The following is an 18861-nucleotide window of genomic DNA, read 5'->3' as shown; positions in this document are numbered from 1 at the left end:
ATCAGAAAAGAAATGTTGCATAGATGCATGAATTGTGTTAGGACAGAATCTGTAAGAGCATCAGAAAAATTCATACATTTTCTTTATTCATCTTATGTAGCAAGAATTCCTGTGCTCGCCTGTGTAAGCGGTTACATTGTGCTAGTATTTCCCATTTGCTAAAAATGAGCAGCAGAGGGCTCCAATATGTCAGGCTTTTGTGGCAGCTTGGAAAAGTCAATACCACACTAGGGCACAGTACAAAAGCATGCCATAAACACTCAAATAATGTCCACAGTCTGAGCTTTAGCCTAAGCCAGCTGGAATCCCTGGCACCTTTGTGGCAGGACTGACACAGGGATGGAGATTGCTTTCTATGGAAACTTTTACTTCAGTCTTTTTTTTTTGGTTGATTTCTTCAGCTGATGCTTTCTTTTGCAGTGTGATGAGTGGTAACAGGTTTCACCTGGAGGACATGTGGCTTCTTTAATGTCTGTGAAGATCTGGGGTTCTGTTCCTTTAATACAGTTTATATTTTTATAAAATACTAGCAAAATGAAAGAAAATGCTTAATTAAAAAATTAATTGCTTAATTTTTATCATAAGTCTAAACTGTAGTTTGCTACAAGCTTCAGGAACTTTTGAAGTAAGAGCCTATCATTTGAGCTGCACCAGCTGTACCTTATAAAGGCCTACAAGTTTTGGCTGTAGTGTTCCCCCAGCTGATAATATGCCCCATACAATTTACATCAGCTTGTCCATACAATGAGCCATTATCTCATTTATTACTATAACTACAATATATATATTATATATTGCATATTGTGATATATAATTATATAATTATAATAATAAATGAAAATAAATCAATAATAAATAGTTATAACATAATATATAGTTATATATTATATATTATGATTATAATTATATAATCATTATAATATATATAATATACATATAATCATTATATAATGATATAATGATCCCAAAGGCTACCTGCTTCCAAGATGTGATCACCCCTCGCTGAACATGCGCTCTGAATTTCTCTGAATCTATACCTTTAAACAAAAACAAGACACTTTTGAACCAATCGTAACCAAGATATGCACAACTAGTCACTCAAGCTCCACCTAAAAGATAGAAAATAATATAAATTGGCTTACAAGAGAAAGGATGAAAGGTAAGATGCCATTGCAAAAAATACCTTCTGACTTCTGGGATCAGTCAGTGCACTGAGCCTCTACCCCAACTTGGGATGCCTTTGGGTATGATTTGAACATCATATATATACACATATATATATGTAATATATAAATATATATAACAAATGCCTCTGCAGGAAACTTAGTAATCTCCGTAGGGTCACTTTATACCTTGTAATGCATTTATAGCCAGGCTGCATTACTCATAATTTTGGTATTTGTATGTGCTTTGCAGACAGTATCACTGGCACTCCGAAGAACCTGTGTACCTGTTGCTTTAATAAATTGCACTTCTCATTAAATCTAGCCATGGTAGTTCTCACTGAACGCAACCAAACTGTTTAAGTGTGGCCATGGTAGTTCATGGAGCTCAACTAGATTGAGAGTTGTAGTGGTTTTACTCAGGTGGGCAGCAGAGTTCCACCACGGCTGCTCTCTCACTCCCCCTCCTCAAAGAGAAAGGGGGAGAAAATTCAACACAAAGGGCTCAAGGTTTGAGAAAAGGGCAGGGAGATTGCTCAACAATTACTGTAACAGGCAAAACAGACTCAGCATAGGGAGATAGCAAGATTTATTGCCTATTACTAACGAGCTAGAGAAGTGAGAAACAAAGGAAAGAAACCAAAAACGCCTTCTCCCCACCCATCCTCTTCCACCTCTTCCCCCTGAGGGGCTCAGGGGAACGGGGGAATGGGGTTGTGGTCAGTCTATGGCACTTTGTCTCCGCCACTCCTTCTTGGTCACTCTCTGCCCCTGCTCATGTGGGGTCCCTACTATGGGATGCCGTCCTTCCTGAACTGATCTGGCATGAGCTGCCCACAGGCAGCAGCTCTTCAAGTGCTGCTCCCACATGGCTCCGTACCATGGCGGTCCATCCCCCAGGAGCAAACTGCTCCAGCACGGGTCCCCCACAGGTGGGGGCAGCTCCCCCCAGACCCCCTGCTCCTGCGTGGGCTCCTCTCCACGGGCTGCAGCTCCGGCCCGGGGCCTGCTCCTGCGGGGGCTCTCCGTGGGCTGCAGCCTCTTCCAGGCCACATCCACCTGCTCCACCGGGGGCTCCTCCACCCACTGGGGGGCTGCAGTGTAGAGATTTGCTCCATGTGGGACCCATGGGCTGCAGGGGGACAGCCCATACCTACCACGGGGCAGGTTCTAGATTCTTCTCACAGAAGCCGCCCTTATGGCCCTCTGCTACCAAAACTTTGCCATGTAAACCCACTACAAAGGTGTATTACACAGTTTGTGAATGCCTATTTGTGATTGTTCAGTACCCTAAACGCAACCGGACTTATCATGGCTAGTTGGGCATCACTCCCAGTTACTTCAGCCTTTACCTCAATACCACACCACATATCTTTAAGCAGAGATGTAGTTGTAAAAAAAAAAAAAAAAAAAAACAATATAAAAATGCAGTCTGTTCCATTATAATCATTGTTTTATCAAGTCTACCTGGTACTATTTTATGCCATTTATAAAATGGAACTAAAAGAAATAAAAGTATTTATTCATGATCAGTCACCATTGGAATAGTAATGGTAGTACAGCTATTCTGCCTGACTGAATTACAGTAATGCAACATTTTCAATTCTACATGTATGTTCAAGACTTCACCAGGTCTCTCCATCATACACCTCTATTTTGAGATGTTAAAGAATATAAGATTAGTGATACACAAGTTGCTCCATAATTGTTTCCTAAAATTCCTTTTATCAAATTAGTCCTGTTGTGCCTGTGTGCGCTATTACCAAAATACATAATTTTCACAGCTTCTTCTAAGTGAACTGTTCAGTGAGAAAATAATAAATTAGAATAAAAATCTCATCAACAAAACAGCTTTTAAGTAATAATTGTTTAAAATAGCAACTGTCAGAGAACATGTGAAATAGATGCTGAAGTATTATATCTGCTGGGTTCTCCCAATCTGTCTCTCTTCCTAAATGTTTTCTCCTTCACACCTAATTTGTTCAACTGGCTTATTCTGAACTGCTCTGTCAGGAAGTGCTCTTCAGGGTTTCTCCCACTACAGGCAAATATCGTCATAGGCCAGGAATGTGATTTATGCTCATGAAAAATAAATTGAATTAACTAAACTAAACTAAAACTAAATTGAATCAGTCCAGCTACCTGTATTTACCACTAAGTTTGCATTGCTGTGATAATCAGAGGTGTCATCATGCTGGGAGAATATGCATATAACGAATGTATCAAAGCCAAGAAGATTTTGTAATCTAAAAGAAACAATGGATGACAAAAAAGTATTTTGGAGACAAAAAGACACAGTGGATGACAGAAATTACTTTTTCATTTGTCTGTTTGTTTTTAACAGGAAATGGACATAAAAACTAGAACAATTACTATCATCAGTATTTGGAAGCCCACGGAGATACGTTGTTCACATAGACATGTGTCCAAACATCTCTTCTGTGTCAACAAAGCAACAAGGTGTTCTGCTGAAAGGCTTCTTACTTCATAAGCAGAATAAATGGGCATGTCTGGCGTCCAAAAAACTAAATGTTGCTGCAGCTGTCATGCTACAAGTTCCAGAAAAGACTGACAGCAAAATAATTTTGGCAAAATTCAAGGTCCACTTCACGGAGAAATGTAGGATGTGTCCTAGGAATAATCTTATCCCAAAAGTGAAGATCAGCTACAGCAGCCTTGACTTCTTACTGCTTTGGAAGAGGCAATGTTAAGGAAGGACACTAACAAGTGAAAAACAAAAAAAAAAAAAAAAAAAAAAGAAGTGAAAAATTTCCCCATATGGGCTGAAAGATGTGAATGCAAATTTCTGTTGTATCAAGTCCTTAGCTAGTGTGTGTAGCAAGCCTCAGGAAATCTTACTGTGGGCAAACAGGAAAGTATCACATTTTGCTTTTAGGCAGGTGATAATCAGAAATGTCTGTGAAATGTACCTTAGGAGGACTGAAGAACAGCATCCCCAAATTTGATACTGTTGCTAGGAGAGCTCTTAAAAAGGGACAGAACCTTCCTGAGCAGCACATAAAAACTCAAGGTTAATTTCACCATATTTCTGGGATTTTTTCCTTGTGTTAAATAGTATTTCAGCCAGAGTAGCTGAATAACCCAACATCCAGAGGCAGTGAGGCAGGCTCCAAAGCAGTGGATAAAACTGCAGTCCTGTTTCCTGTGGGCTTGGGTTCAGATTGTCAAAAAGTGCATTTTAAGATTTTAAGTGGAGTTTCAAACATCTGATTCACAGTTTTCAACTGGAAGCATGCTCCGTGTAAAACCCCATTTTTTTTTGGCCTGAGCTCTTACTGAATGAGCCCTAACTGGTGCAGAGGATTTCATTTCAACAATCTCATAACATATTTGTACGAGTCATTTATGCAAAATTCTCTTTAAGGAGAAATTCTCTTTATGGAGAAATTCTCTTTAAGGAAATATGTAAATCCTAGGACTTCTAAGCATCTGACACTAAAAGATAAGGAAAGCCATTAAAGGATTTTGTTCTGTTGGTATAAAAAGATAAAACACAACTAATACTCAGCATATGAGAGAAAGCTCCTGCACCAGATTAATATGGGTTTGGAAGAAATCACAGGCAAATAAGTTTTTTGACTTACTTAGAATAAAGACATGTAAGATGCTTGAAAGTGTCCTGAGAGTTACTTCATCCTTAAAAATAAACAACAGTGTAAAGAAAATCAGCTATCAGAGCTTTGATTTTTTCCTTCTCTGGCAAGTATAATTGATATCAGAAAAACAAATGAAGATGGGAAAATTTTGCCAGGGGTTTAAGCAGCTTTCCTACTAAGAAGTAAATAGGATTTGCCATGAGATTGAAGTGCCATTGGTGGACTGAATTAGAAAAGACTCCTCAGACACTCGTCAGAAATCTACCATGAGAGAAACAGAAAAGTCTCCAGTCTGGAGATATAAGAGTAAAAAATCAGCAAAATGAACTTTGAATAACCTAATAGAGATGTGGTAGGAGATGCTTCCACTTCCAAGAGAGTTTGGGGTTGATGCCATGAAACAGTAACACAACCTGGTTGTAAAAAACACTTAGCCACTTCCATACAATAAGCTCTTCTTGACAGTTTCCTTATTACAGTAGTATGTTTCTAGCAGGATTGTGGCAGCTCTGTACTAAGCCCTGGAGCTGTCTATGCCAGAAGGAGAAAACAGATCCTGATGTTTGATCTGATCTCCATGTAGACAGAGAGGTCTGTATCTCATTAAAACCCTGAACATTTTATGTGTGCGTGCCAACCAACAAATTACTGCTTTCTACCCATAACTTGTTTATATCCTGATTGCACAGTCTCTTTATGCATGGTTAAAAATGCCCCAGCAAACTGATCCAAAGAAGGGGAGGTAAGAATGACTACATGTTAAAGTCACTAAATGCTCTAGAATTTAATATTCTGCTTTATGAAGGACGTTCATCAAGTCGCTATAAATATCATCCAAAGTAGCAACCATGGCTGATCTATCCTGATGCTCTACCCTTTCTCAGTCTTACTATTAATGTGAATATGACTGCATCTAATCCTCATAATGACAGTCGTGGCTTCTAGAAGATGATCTGTCACTAAATTTGAAAATAGAGAATTACTCATTGGATTTTCTTCTTAAATATACAATGTCATATTCTAATAGAAGGCTTTCAAAAACAGTCGTGCATATTAATTACATTTCAGTATTGAAAAACGAAATGATATAGCAGAAACATGATAATATTAATGAATGACATGACATATATTTCATATATAAGGATTACAAAGGGGTGGTGCTCCTTCAAATGAGTCTTGCACAAGACTTTTGAAACTAAATGTTATTCAGATTATTTTTACCACTCTCACATAGCCTCTTTATGCTGATCAGTGAATCTTCTTTATAATCATCCTCTCCTCTCAAAACACCTCTAGGTGCCCTAGTAAATGCAAATACACAAAGTTTTCCTAATAGTGACTGCAACTTGTCAGAATGCTTTTCCAGAAATTCTTTTTTTTTTCCCCTGAAATGAATGAAACAGAGAAAAATCAATAATTTCAACAGTTTATTATCATTTTCAAATATTTGCCTGCCATGAACTGATATACATTACAGCTTTTTACATGGTCTTCACCAGTTTGAGGTTGTTGTTTTTGTTGTTTTCTTGTTGGTTGCCTTTTGGTGTTGGTCCCAGTGGTAACATCTGTGGTGTTTTGTTTTGTTTTGTTTTGTGTGTGTGTGTTTGTTTTTTGTTGTTGTTGCTGTTTTTTTTTTTTTTTTTCCTAACCTCAGAATCCCAGGTTTTATCAACTCTCATTGAAAATCAGATTGAAAATAGGCTGTGTGGGACAGAAGGTAGAATGTGCAAAGATGTCGCCATCTTGAACAAATTTCTGGTCAATTACTTTGCCTTCATCTTGAAAGTATTTGTTCTGTATGTATGATACATACATCCCATGGGTTACAATATTAAAGTAGTGTTCAGCTTAAAAAGGATTACTTTCCCAGATGAAACATCCAATCTTGAAACTTCTATGACCTTGTAATTCATGGGAAAATACAACCAGAGCTCCAGGAGTTCTAGAGTGCCTGGTATATGCCTGGAATTAAGATGTATGGGGATATAGTGTCTACAGAATATCATTCAGCTACTTCTGGTCTTCACCTTTGCAATCTTCCAGCACGCTTTGCAGTCCTTGAAAACTGAGAGTATCAAGAAGGTGAGTCTTGAATGAAAACTAAACTGACACAACTGAAATTACCAGATACCATAGATAAAACTATTTTTAAAAGTACAGTTTTTACTCCACTATTAATCAAATACTGGAGGTCAGATACTTTATAAAAAACAGTTATGTAACTTTTTTGTATTTAAAGAAGTTTGGAACAAAATGGTAGAAAAACAGAAGGTACTCTCAAAAGACAGGAAAAGGACTTCATAAAACAGTGTAAAAAAATGACAGGCTAGAGTTACACTGAAGAGTGCTGAGACCATATACACCATGGAACATATCATTAAGAAATTCAAATGAAGTAACTAAGCTTCACTTATTTTAATGCCACTAATTTAATGTTAATTAACACATGGCTTATATTCATCCTTCAGTGATAAGAGTACACTGCAACAGCAGGAACTTCCCTAAAATATAATGTCATGGTAGCCCAGTCTTAAAAATGCAAGGCAACTCCTGATCACCTTAGTTGGAAGGAATTTGTTATTTAGTCTGTGCTTTACTCTGTCCAGCAACTCCAGGTTTCTGCAGGTTCTTTACAACATCGTTCTGACACACAGAAAAGGCTGCATTTTTTGGAGTAAATGCTTTGTGTTAAAGATTCCAAAAGGACACTGAACAAACACAAGTAACCACTTAGGCACTAGTTACTTAAAGCCACTGCATGAATATTTACTCCTCATTTTCAATGAATAATTGGAAGAAGAGATTGGCAGAGACCTAGCTTTAATCATGCTACCTCTTTTCTACACCTTCTAGTTGTTCCTTAGGGCACAGTAGATTGTTCTTTATAGAGAGAAAAAAAGTCAAATTGCAGCATCATAACACAGTAAAAAAAAAAGCTGGACAGGACCTGCAACATAGAAAGATGTCCTTGAATGACTGTATTGCTTAGTGCAGAATCTGTGTGGCAGCATTCTTTTGGGTATTGCAAGTATGATACATCATTCCCTGTTACTAAAAATTTCTGTTACACCAATCACCTATTTGATAGCTCAAAATAGGTACAAAAAACATCCTTTTATAATACTGCTTGTAAAGAAAAACATGCCTTTGTAATGCTTCTTGCACAGAAAAACATGTTTTTCTAAAACTATTTTTAACTGAATGTCATGTCCTGAGAAATACACCATAAAATACAGATGCTGTATTTGTCTCCAATAAAAGCAAAAGCCTGCATTATAACAGTTTAAGGATTTTTAATTTTAAAAAATATAACTGTCAGAAAAAGCTTTAAAAATTAAAAATTAAAAATCATACCCTTCTGCCGGATTTCCTACTTGGCAAGAGAACCCAAGTTTTAAATTCAGTTGCTTTTCCAGCAACTTTCTTCCTCTTGTCTATAAAAGCTTCTTACTGGATTCAGACAAAATATATAAAATAGACACTTTCTTCTAAACTTATTATTTTTACTAGTAGTAAAAATATAAGTTTGATAACATATTTTATGACATATTTTCTTAACTTTGGGCACAGCATCTCAATGAAGCTGAAAAAAGGACAAAAGTGGAGCTGTCCACTATAATAAAGATACTAAATCAAGTATATCTGAGATTTCAAAATGAGCAGTTTTAACACTGTCTTCACTGACAGAAAGGAAGTAACCATTCTCAAAACCTGTAAAAGGTAGAACAGGCAAGTTCTACCAAGAGTTCAAGAACTCTTGGAGTCCATTCTACAGGTAGAAGCATATCTACCTATAATTTTGAAAAAATCTCAGTGTCTCAAAAGTATTCTTTGTGTGTAAGGTTTCTAATATGCCTGAAAAAGGATTGTAGATTATAGTAATAGCTCAAAAAGGTGTCTCTAGTGCCCAAAAATACAGCTGCCCGCTCCTTTAATTGGCTTTCATAAAACATTGGCAGAAATTTAAGGAGAACATGACACCAGAAGCAAGCAGTTTTTATGCAAATGAATAAAGCAAAGTTAAACCCAATTTTGTTGTTAACATGCATTAAATTCTACTGAAAAGCTACTAAAATTTGAAATTGTCAATAGCTGTTCATTAACCCAAGCATGTACTTTCAAGGAATCTCAGCTAAGAATATAATGAGTTATTGATCTGATATGGACACAAAATTTGATTGTGAAACTATCTAAACTTCTCTACATGAGTTGTCCAATTACCGGCAGCAATAATCACTCTGCTTGCTGTCCTGTATGTAAACAAAATGTACGTGGTTAATACCATAAGAATATTTCAAAAATACCTAAAACTGTCAAGTTGCACATTGTGTTTTACTCACATTTCATAAAAAGTCTTCATAAAAAACACAGCCATTTCAAACAGAAGATTATATTTGAAAAGGAGCATTAATATTTTTGAAAAAACAGTTCTTTCTAAAATGCAGTAAGGCTATTATATTATTCCCTTGAAGCAATTTATTGTAAATTTGAGGTTTGCAATGAGAAGCATAACAGCTAATTTACTACTCAGTTGTCTGATTGTTTTCTTTATATTGTATAAGATTTTGAGCCTACAGAGATTTGTATTTCAGTGTAGCTGAAGTCATTGGATACCACACATGCTTCAAGCCTGCTCAAGTCCTAAAGGCAGGAAAATAATTTCATAAGAGCACTCAGTAAAATCACTTAATGATTTATGCTAAGGCACATGCACGACAAGGAGGTGATCCAGGACAGCCAGCATGACTTCCCCAAGAGCAAATCGTGCCTGACCAATCCAATGGCCTTCTGCGATGGAGTGACTGCAACAGTTGACAAGGGAAGATTTACAGATGTCATCTGGACTTCTGTAAGGCCTTTGACACAGTCCCACATGACATCCTGATCTCCAAATTGGAGAGAGATGGATATGATGAGTGGACCATCTGGTGGATAAGGAATTGGCCTGATGTCCACACCCAGAGAGTAGCGGTTACTGGTTCTTGTCCAGGTAGAGTTTGGTAATGAATGGTGTCCCTCTGGAGTCTGCCTTGGGACCACTGCTTTTCAATATCTTCATCAAAGACATCGATAATGGGGTTGACTGCACCCTCAGCAAGTTTGCAGATGACACCAAGCTGAGTGGTGCAGTTGATACCAAAGAAGGAATGGATGCCATTCAAAGGGACCTTTGAAGAAGAGCAGGAAATGTAGACTATGGACTTCAAACATTAAAGTTACTGGGCATATTATCTTTAAGCAAAAGTGGATGATGGATGATTCCAAAAATAAGCCCCTAAACAGTTCTACAAGGCAGATGATTCTGAAATCTTTCACAGAAATTATGTTGGGACCACTTTGTTGAGTACTGTATCTGTGCTGGACAGCTCATAAATGAGGTAATATTTAAAGAAGACATGGGTGGAACCACGATGGCTGAATCATTAGAAGAATGTAGACATGAAATGGTCTGTCACTACTTGAGAACTAAAAAAGTTTGTATTCAGGAAAAAGGGAAGTGAAACATCAGTGTGCCCACCACAGAGTATCCTGATAAAAGGTCTTGACAGAAAAGACACATGCATAACCACTTCATGAACGTGCATACAGGCTATGGCACATATCCCTTCAAGACACAACTGATTTATATAAAATGCAGCTCAGAATGCCAAACAGGCATTTGATTTTAAACATCTAGTGACATCATTGTCAAGAAGAAGATCTTGATTTCAAAGTACCACTGAATTTTAAATATGTAATACAATCAGTTTCAGCAGAGAGTGATCTTGACAAATTAGAGGGCCAGGCAATCACTACCCACAAGAAGTTTTACAAGAGCAATGGGGAGGAGACATCCCTGGATACATTTACAGACTGGGGAACAAGGGGCTGGGGAGGAGACCCACAGAAAGGACTCTGGTTGACAGCAAGTTGAATACGAGTCAACAGTGTGCCCTGGCAGACAGAAAGTCCTACAGTATCTGGGGGTGCATCAGGCACAGCATTGATAGCCTGTCAAGGGACACAATTGTCATGCTTTGTGTGGCCTCACATTGAGTACTCTGTACAGTTTGGGGTTTCACAAACTATATAAAAAGGACACAAAACTATTAGAGCATCCAAAGGTGGGCTACAAAGACGGAGAAGGGTCTAGAATGCAAGACGTACGAGGAATGGCTAAATTCACTTGGCTTGTTTAGCCTAGAGAAGAAGAGAATAAGGGGAGACTGAGGGAAGCACTAAGCCTGCTGGAGTTCAAGAAGCACTTGGATAGCACTCTCAGAAATGTGGTTTGTTTTTCAGATGGTCCTGTGTGGAGCCAGGAGTTGGACTCAATGATCCTTGTGGATCCCTTCCAACTCAGGATATTCTATGATTCTATGATCATGAAAGATATTCTTATTTATCTCCATCAGTGTTTAGGTCTTACCAGCTATAAGCCTACTCAATTCAAAGATATGTGCATTAACTTCTTCAATTTTATTATTCATAGACAAATGTGTCAAATTAACTGACTCTTAAAAAAAAAAAAAAAAGAAAGAAAGCAGTCTTCCTTGTAGTTAAAGCATTTGACTTTTTTTTTTTTTTCATATGGTGTATTTCTCCGTAACTGTTCCTACAACTTCTTCCTTTTCATTTCCATACCTATCTAGAATGGTCTTGAAATCTTCTGAAGATGTTTCCTTTTGTATTGTTGATTTTGATATTTGCAATTTTACCATTAGCAACCATGTTAAAATTAATGATATAAATTGTGTGCTGTAGGATTATATTTATGACATTGAGCTACTAAGAAACAGAGGACTCAACACATGCAGATTTAACATTGGAAGAACAAAAACTGTGAGTTTTATTCTGTACAATAAAAGTGCCTAACTCTTAACTGACACCACTTGTTTACTGAGAATCGTTAGGATTTTGGTGAGGAAAGAATTACTTTAACATACTTGGAATTGCAGTGTTCTCAAAGCAGGCACAGTCATATGTAAGATAAGAGGGAATAAGCAGGCCAATTTCAAGCAATTACTTAAACACTCTAAATTACTGCAGCTGTGAAAAAAGACATACCACTGCAAAGAGCACAAAATCGTATTTTCTTACATACATTCAACTTGTTATGCTGAACAATCATTTTAAACTATCTCAAATCCTGCCTAAAAATATTCAGTATTACTTAACTCTCAATGGTGCCCCCCAATGTTTTGTTATTATACTGGTAACTTTTCCAGACAGACATTGCTTTGTTTCATATAACAGTGCACACACTTCTGAGGCTTAAATATAGACTTTCTGAAATTATTCTTCTACAGTTGCCACTTAAGTCACATTTCTTAGTCTTGTGATTCATATATCGTTTTGGTATCATAGGTCTAGTACAAGAAGTATTACCCAAACAGATCATGATTTTAAGTAATGTTTTCACCCTTCTTCATTGTCTCTTCCAGAAAACGTCACTATGAGATAACTGCAGGGTGAGTAAAGATTGATCGATGACAATATTGTGAAAATGGTTTAATCTGACCTGAAGAAGAATTACTAAAAATTCTAAAGAAAATGTATGCATTTAAATATATATTGACACAAACAAAATAAATGAATAATGTCTGCTTTTCCAGAAGTCCCTAATAGTTTATTATAAACGTACTATGAACCTACTGTCACATTCTTTTCTTAAAACCGACTATAAGAAAAAATATTAAATCAAAATGATTATGCATGTACTGAAACCTAATGGTTTCTACATCAAAACATATCCACTCTTTGGTGTTTTTTGTTGTTTTGTTTTTGGTTTGTTTTGTTGTTTGAGCTGCATGAAGCAATGTGAGCACTTTTGTGCAGAAAACAGAAAGGACAGCCAATACGCAACTTATGTCCAGAGAAGGGCTACGAAGCTGGTGAAGGGCCTGGAACACAAGTCCTGTGAGGAGCAGCTGAGGGAGCTGGGGTTGTTTGGTCTGGAGAAAAAGAGGCTCAAGGCTCATTGCTCTCTACAACTGCCTGAAAGGAAGGTTTAGTGGGTGATATGGGTGATGGTTGGACCAGATGATCTTGAAGGTCTCTTCCAACCTTAATGATTCTGTCTTTTTGTTTAACTATCTACATTTGGAGCTTTACCTTACTGAACAGCATAACCAAAGTTATTTATTGCATGAATAATCTTCAAAGAGCTTTGCTTCAACATTGCATTGAAGAAATATAAAGGATTAGAACAAACCCTTCTAAATTGCCTTTCTTAACATGTAAGGATCTAAATCAACAGAAACCTTGAACAGGAACAACCCATTACATAAACAGGCTGAATAGCCAACATAGTTTTAGAAGTCCTTTTCTGATTTCCTTTTGCAAAAGTCGCCTCCTCTAGGCTACCTATATGAAGGACCAATACCTTTATGTAAGCAGCAATATACAGAGGAACAAAACAAAATCAAAAACTCAACACATCAAATCTTTGTTTATAGGACTAGCTCACTCACAAATTCACTCAAATGCTTAAGTTTGGAGAGTGTTGGCCACTTTCTAGGTAATAAACAGGTTACTGCTTAAGGATGTATGATTTCAGGATATAAAAACGTTTCTAAAGACATCTCATTTGAATTGTACAAATCTGATTTTGAAAAAAAAAAATCTAAGAATATTCCATTGTTAGATCATTTAAAGTGCACCAACTGAATGTTGATGAACTTGCCACCTACAAAAATTCTTCTTTTAGGGAAAGTGCTACATGCCAGCATTAATGTATGAATTAACAAACTTATCTCTGACTAATGCAAAGCATAAATGATTTTTCTTTTTCAGAAGTTGACTCATCATATATTGTTTTAATGATTAATTTCATAAATGACAGCTTTCAGATTTTATGCTTTTAGCCCCCGTATTTACTCTAATACCTTTCTTGTTTCAGTAACTTTAAAATTTGACACAGAATTACTTGACAATCTATACCTTTTCTGTTTGTCTGCTCAAACGGAATAGAATGGACATAATCTTTTCACAGGTCCTAATCCATATTCTCTTAGCACAATGCTAATCACTTAGAAGTCTCTTTCTAACACAAGGGCTAATTAAAGATCTGCAGGAATAATCCTGAATATAGGATACATTTTCATAAAAACGGGAAAACAAATTTATTGTGAAAAGTTAATAAGGTCTTTTTCATCATCTAACCTATATAATACAAATATTATTTACACACCAGTGTCACAGTATCACCAAATTAGAAAAATCACAGAATAGTTGATTTTGGAAGGGACCTCTGGAGATCATTTATGTAGGGTCACCTAGAGCATGTTGCACAGGATCACATCCAGGCAGGTTTTGAATATCTCCAGAGAAGGAAACTCCATAGACTTTCTGGGTAACCTGTTCCAGTGCTCTGTCACCCTCACAGTAAAGCAGTTTTTCAGTAAGGAACGCTTTAATGGGAAAAGGTGAAATGTGACAGGATTTTGTTCATTCACTTTAATATACAGACTGAATTCCATTATTCACTCCATATTCAGCCTGGATTCAGTGTAGCAACTCTCATTTCACAATAGAAAAAAAATAATTATTTTAATCCTATCTATAGTTGAAAATCCCTATCATGGATGAGGACCCTACTGTACTTGTACAAATATTACATTGAAGCTCAGGTTTTTCCATATTAAAATCCTAGGCTCCTTCACAGCAAGATAAAAGTCGCATTAAAAATTTATTAGAGTAAGTCTGTGATGCTGTTAACAGGTAATCTAGCATTTTATAATATTCTTTGTTGCCTCATAAAATATTTAAGGAAAATAAGATATATTGATGAAGTGTTGTTACGTTAAAGGGAGTTAATAAATGATAATAGTGCTAGCAAAAGCCTATTCTGGGTATTCCTCACCAAAAAGTGTAGGTGAATTTTATCATGAAGGCATCCCTGTCTTGGTGGAGGAGAAAGAGCACAGCCCATCAAACGCCTCTTCTAGCTTTCCAATTTCTTTTTTCTCTCTTCACTCTTCTTTTCCTAACTTTTCTGTCACTTTGTCTAACTAATGCTAACACTAAATGACTCCCTTCTTTGGCAACCTCTCACACACAGCTTGTGGACCTCCATCCACAAAGTTTGTACAAGAGAAGTGAAATCAAGCTGCTCAGCTCCCCCCTTTGCACAAGGGTGGTGTTTATCAGTGACACTAAGTCTGACTATTCTCCACAAGTGCACACCAGAAGATTCTTTAATTATTTTCACATTCAAACTGACTTGCTCTTTTTTGTCTTACTTCTTCTAGCATTGATTTTCCAGAGCAGAAAGAATTTCTTCATTCTAGAAGCAAGAAAAATAATTATTTATGTATGTGAAATTGACTGTCACACCTGCTGTCACTACAGCTCGTTAACAGTACTTATGTTGTTGGGAGACAAGCTACAGGACAATGAACCTGCTGCAGCCTGTGGGATTTTAGTGGGGAAAGCACACATTAAAATCTTGCAGCACCTAGCCCAGAAGGAGAGGGCAAGTGTCCAGACACACAGAACATTTAGTAAATGGGCAGGATCCCCATTTGGCTTATGGTAGGCGAAGAGGCAGGACATATTCACTATAGTTTCAGCTTCCCTTGGTGGACAGGTTTTAAATCTTCTTATCAGTCTTCTAAATATTCCTATTGTAGCAATCCTTAATTTGCCAGTTGATACATATGTAACGAAACGATGACTGCCATGACTACTTTCATTAATTTTTAAATGTCAAATGTGACACAAACATAAAAGGCAGTTTCAAAACAGGTGTGAAATTTGTGATGCTGTCATTGCAGTGATTGTTGCATACACAAAAAAACTTCACACAAATCCTATATAAGATGCGGAGTCAAACAAAACAAACAAAACTGAATCACTGAATTGTCTAGATGAAAGCCAAAATTAAATCAGAAACAATATATCCCATATAAATAAAATAAAGGTAAAATATTGAGACAAACATGTAAGAAGTGGATATTTAATATTAGTTTTGCAAGAAGTTAAACTTAAGTTGCCATTTTTTTTATAAGTTTCCATAACAGCCAACCAGAAGAATTTGACTACTTTACCACTAAATATTTTATTCTACTTCACACTATATAATTTGCTTTAATGCATTCTATATGAGGTGAACAGTACTTGGTTTTTCATACATTCTATATAATGTGAGAGAGAAGAGTGACAGAATTAGTTCACCTCTTAAAATACAGTGCGTATGAAGATGTTACTAGAGATATTCATACTTTTTTCTAAGGTTAAATAATCAAGAAGAAGCAAACAAAGAAGGAGGGAGAGAAGAGAAGAGAAGAGAAGAGAAGAGAAGAGAAGAGAAGAGAAGAGAAGAGAAGAGAAGAGAAGAGAAGAGAAGAGAAGAGAAGAGAAGAGAAGAGAAGAGAAGAGAAGAGAAGAGAAGAGAAGAGAAGAGAAGAGAAGAGAAGAGAAGAGAAGAGAAGAGAAGAGAAGAGAAGAGAAGAGAAGAGAAGAGAAGAGAAGAGAAGACTTCTGATTCTCTTAATGATTTAGATAGGAAAACAAAAAGATTTTGAGTAATCTTCAAATATTGTAATTCTTGAAAATACTAATGCAGGAATTAACACAATATTAAGGTGGCATTTTATCATACAAAGACAGGGAAAATTATTACTGTAATTGGTAGACTTCAGTTATTTTTTTCTTATTCCCTTACCTGAAATTGGAAAACAAATTCAAGTCAAGTAACCTGTAATACAGATGTCTTTCACGCAGCCATTGTGGTACTGATGTTGCTTCCATTTCTCCTAATTTCTGATTTGCAGGAAACTAGGGGAAAAAAAAAAAAAAAAAAAAAAAACAAACAAAACAAACAAACAAACAAAAAAAAAAACAGATACATTTTACAACTCTCTGTTAAAAGAATTCAATGTTTTCTGAATCCTTCAGATGTTTTCTGAATCCTTCAGATGTCTTCTGAATCCTTACTATCAAAGACGAAAAATGTACATACTGATACCTCAGTGGTGGTAAAATACTCATTACTGAATAAGAGTAAAATAGAATTAGCCTTGTGGAAAGATTTCCAATACACTGTGGAAAGCCACGTCCACCTGGTGGGTGCTCATCATACCACTTTTTGGCAACAAATTCCAAAATACCTTTACTTTAACCTCTGCCATATCTTTCAGGTAGGAAAGCCACACCTTATATTCAAATTAATAACATGTTAAGCAAATAGCCACATCTTATACCCAAATTAATAACATCTTAAGCAAATAGATTCTAATTGTTCAAAGAGAATGATCTTTCCTGTGTGGAAGGATATAAACATTCCAAATTGAAAATTAGCATAATTTATTTTCAAAATGTCAATTAGAATCTGACTGTCAAGAATACAGCAAACTGGCAATGGACAGATGCCAGTTAAATATGAATCCTTATTATCTTCATTACAGAGCACATAACTTCATTATAGGAGTATAAGAGATAGAAATTAGCTGCTAAGCGCTAACAATTTTTTTTGAATGAATTATTCTGTGGTTTATACAAAGCAAGCAATAGATCTTTTATTATAGACTTTTTGGAACAAGTCAATTTGGATTTAAATCAAGAACATATTTCAAATTTATGTACTAGTTCAGGCATCTTGAAGGCAAAGGAACAAGGTTGCAGCCATTTTTCCCAGTTAGGTTCCAACATTTATACTCTTCTTCCTAACTGGTTTTATAAAAGCTTAGTACCTCCACTGGTAGCAAACACATCTCCTCCATTTTAACCTAAGTAATTACACCAGTTTCTAAGCTATACCTATAACTGTCTGACATTCAAATCATGTATCAACAAAAAGTTTAGCATCCAGCAACAATTCAATTATGTACATTATGCAAATTTTGCAATTATCACTTCTTCCATGCAAAAGTCATACTAGTGCTAAACTTTACTGATACTGAGGAGAACAAGGAATTCAAAAATTGAGGAAAAAATCCAGTCTTTGCAAAAACATTAAAGAACTGATGAACTGATGATAATGCAATGTGGTGCTCATATTCCTAAAAGGTATTGTTTTTAGTACTTCTATTAGGTATATCAGTAGTATGTGCTACTGGTGATATAATTAGCTCTCCAATATGACTGGAAATTAATCTGGCAATAAAATAAATACACATATAAAGTATTTTACTTCATTTTCAGCTGAGTGAAATGATCAACATACTGACCATGAAACCAACAATGTAGAGGGTGGCTTAGAGACAGGCTCTCAGCAGCCTTACACAGGTTTAAACCAACCATGAATGCTCATTCCAAGGTAGAGAACAAAGTTCCAGGTTTGCTTTTTGATTGCTTGTTTGTTGTTTTTAGGATTATTTTTTTTTAAAAGGAAATATTGGTAAGATGGAAGAAAGGATAACCAGTAAGTCGCTGATATCTTACCTATTTGCAACACAAAGAATAAAAGAGCACAAAAATCAAAGATAAGGCATGAACATTAGAGATTTCCATATACAACCATCAGCAGAGAGTATGCCCTTCTGTGAAGTACAGGCTGTGTGTTTGTTCTGCCCTTCTGTGAAATACAGGCTGTGTGTTTGTTCCCTGATATGCATTGTTAAGCCTGGAAATGCAGATATTTAGTGGATTACAAAGATGCTAAACTTTAAGTTAAACTTAAAGATAAGCTTTAAGTCTTCTGATACACATAGTACACTACGGTTCAAGATCCAAACAAATGCCTGAGCAAAAGGCTGAGTTGTTATGGTCAAAGCCAGCAGAGGACTCATCTTTAGAAGGGACCGGTAAACTCTTTAGTGAAGAAGGTAACATAACTGCAATGGGAATGGGACATGATAATAAGTGAAGAGCAAATTGTTCTTTCTATGGAAATCTCCAAGTTCATGTTGTCTGTGTTTTGTACAGTATACTACCTTAGACACAAATGAAGCTGTAATAGTCCAATATTCTTCACTGTGCATAGCTGTATTTGTAGAGACAGCCTGTAAATCATATGGGTTGTAGGGAACTTTAAGATTGTTCTTGTTTCTTTGAAGACCATATATATATTCCCCGCTATCTTTTAGCAACAAAGGTCTCTGTGAAAAGAAGAAAATATTTATATGTAGATGTATAATTTATTTTTCATGATTGCAAGT

The sequence above is a fragment of the Aythya marila genome, assembly GCF_965140915.1.
Source record: "Aythya marila genome assembly, chromosome: 3".
Taxonomy (NCBI): domain Eukaryota; kingdom Metazoa; phylum Chordata; class Aves; order Anseriformes; family Anatidae; genus Aythya; species Aythya marila.
The sequence above is the reverse complement of the archived record's forward strand: the minus strand, read 5'-3'. Positions refer to the sequence as shown.